Raw genomic sequence first — 2500 nt, forward strand, 5'->3', positions numbered from 1 at the left:
TATATAATGTATATCTTCTTTCGAAGTAAGACGCCGGTTTTCTGATCGTGAAACCAAGCAGAAAAGTATATTAGAATAACATTGTGATTTTTCTTCCGAGCTTCAAACTGTTTGGAGTGCAGGAAATATGAATTTTGTGCTATATGTTGTGAAACTCTTTTTGCCTGAGATACTCCAGGCAATTGAGGTTGTTTCGCTATTAATAGCAAAATGATTTTTTAATCTGTTTTGTGACTTTTATCTGAGATGAAATATATATGTATATAGTTATTTGCTATATAAAGGCATACACACACGAATGTGTATGTGTGTGATTGTTTGCGTTTGTGTGTGTTTATGTGTTTATATATGTGTAAATGAATGAATGAATGTGTGTGTGTGTGTGTGTGTGTGTGTGCGTGCGCGCGTGTGTGTGAGTGTGCGCGCGTGTGTGTGCTTTCATGTTAGCGTGCATGCATTTCTACCAGAAGGTATAACCAACTCTTAAATATCATGTTAAAGGTAATATATCTGTAACAAACTTTGGAAAATCACCAATGCTTGTTTGCTACTCCTAGCACCATGTATTTTGTGGACCACCGTAAACCACCTCTCAATGTGACACCGTTCATAACTACTGCACAGAACAACGAGATTGAGAGTGAGTGATGAGTGAGAGTGAGAGTGAGTGAGAGGGAGAGGGATGGTGAGAGGGAGAGGGAGGGTGAGAGTGAGAGGGAGAGGGATGGCGAGGGTGAGAGGGAGAGGGATAGTTAAAGAGAGAGTGACAATGAAAGGGAGAGGGAGAGGAAGAGGGATGGTAAGAGTGAGAGCGAGTGAGTGAAAGTGAAAGCGAGAGTGAGAGTGAGAGTGAGAATGAGAGGGAGTGCGTGAGTAATAGAAACAGGATTTTTGATAATTCCTAAAATGACAGGGATCATGGACACTAGCTCTGTATATACGACCATAAATCTTTCTTTTCCATGATCAAAACTGCCTGTCTGTATTTAGATATGTTGGAGGTAGGCGTCTGTTTGTATGTATGCGCTTGTATGTATGTATGTATGTACATATGTATTATATATATATATATATATATATATATATATATATATATATATATATATATATATATATATATATATAAATGTATGTGTGTGTGTGTGTGTGTGTGTGTGTGTGTGTGTGTGTGTGTGTGTGTGTGTACATGTATATGTTTGTGTAAGTGTGGAATGCTGAATACACGAGTGTGCTGAATATGTGCAAGTATGAATGCGTATGCTCGTTGATGAGTATACCATTGTGTATATAAGATGTTACACCAAAAGTCAACGTTAATAGGAAAGTTCCTAATCAAGTAATTGAAGTCTTTTGGCTTCCTCAAATTACCAATTGAGAGTTTATTGATTAACGAAATTATTTGTTAGTCTTAGACAAATGTGATTAGGTTCATTTACATATCTGTCCCAATGTAATAAAGTTAGGAATCGTTTCTTTAATCTGTAAACAACTGATATTGTTTATCTGAAAATACATTTATATGAATATATTATATAATGAAGGTGTTAATACTATGTATACATATATTCCCTGTATTTGTAGTGACTATACTTCATGTCACTGTATATTTATGTAATATTAGAAAGAGAGTGAGAGATTAATAAAGAATATATATATATATAATTCCTCCACGACCTTAGATATCGAGGTTGTTATAATGTATAGCAGTATATTTGTCTTTCTTCTTCAAGTCACGATGCAGCGTATACCCGTTCCATCCCTCCCCTCCTCCCTCCCCTTCTTTGGCTCCTCGCTTCCCTCTCCCCTCACCCTCCTCTCCCCTCACCCTCTCCCCTCCTCCCTCCCCCAGTCCTGGCAGATGTTTCAAGGAACCTCATGTCCTCTGAGCCCCAACAAGCTCCTTAGCAGCTGTTACGCACGTGCGGTTCCTTGGCACAGAACCCCAGCTGTTCCTGTGTTAGCGAAGACCCTGTTCTGTCTCTCTCTCTCTCTTCCTTGTTCTCTTGCCCCTGTTCTCTCTCTCTCTCTTGTTCTCTTTGCCCCTGTTCTCTCTCTCTCTCTTGTTCTCTTGTCCTTGTTCTGTCTCTCTCTCTCTCAACCTTGTTCTCTTGCCCCTGTTCTGTCTCTCTCTCTCAACCTTGTTCTCTTGTCCTTGTTCTGTCTCTCTCTCTTGTTCTCTTTGCCCTGTTCTCTTTCTCCCTCTTTGTTCCTGGTAACTTTCTCTCCTCCCTTTCCTTCTCCTCTTGTCCTTGCTCTTTTTCTTCGTCTTTATTCGGATTTATTTTCCTTTTCTTGTTCTTCTTCTTCTACTCTCTTCTCGTCTTTCTTCTATTTTGTTTCTCTTTTATCCTCCTCCTGTTTTTTTTTTTTTTATTCTGATTCTTAACTTTTCTTCTCGTTTTCTCCCTTCTTCTTCTTCATCTCCTCTTCCTCTTCCTGTTCTCCTTTCTTCTCTTCCTCCTCCTCTCCATATATGTTTTCAATGTTTGTTTGTTTTTTA

The sequence above is a fragment of the Penaeus vannamei genome, chromosome 30 (assembly GCF_042767895.1).
Source record: "Penaeus vannamei isolate JL-2024 chromosome 30, ASM4276789v1, whole genome shotgun sequence".
NCBI classification, from domain to species: domain Eukaryota; kingdom Metazoa; phylum Arthropoda; class Malacostraca; order Decapoda; family Penaeidae; genus Penaeus; species Penaeus vannamei.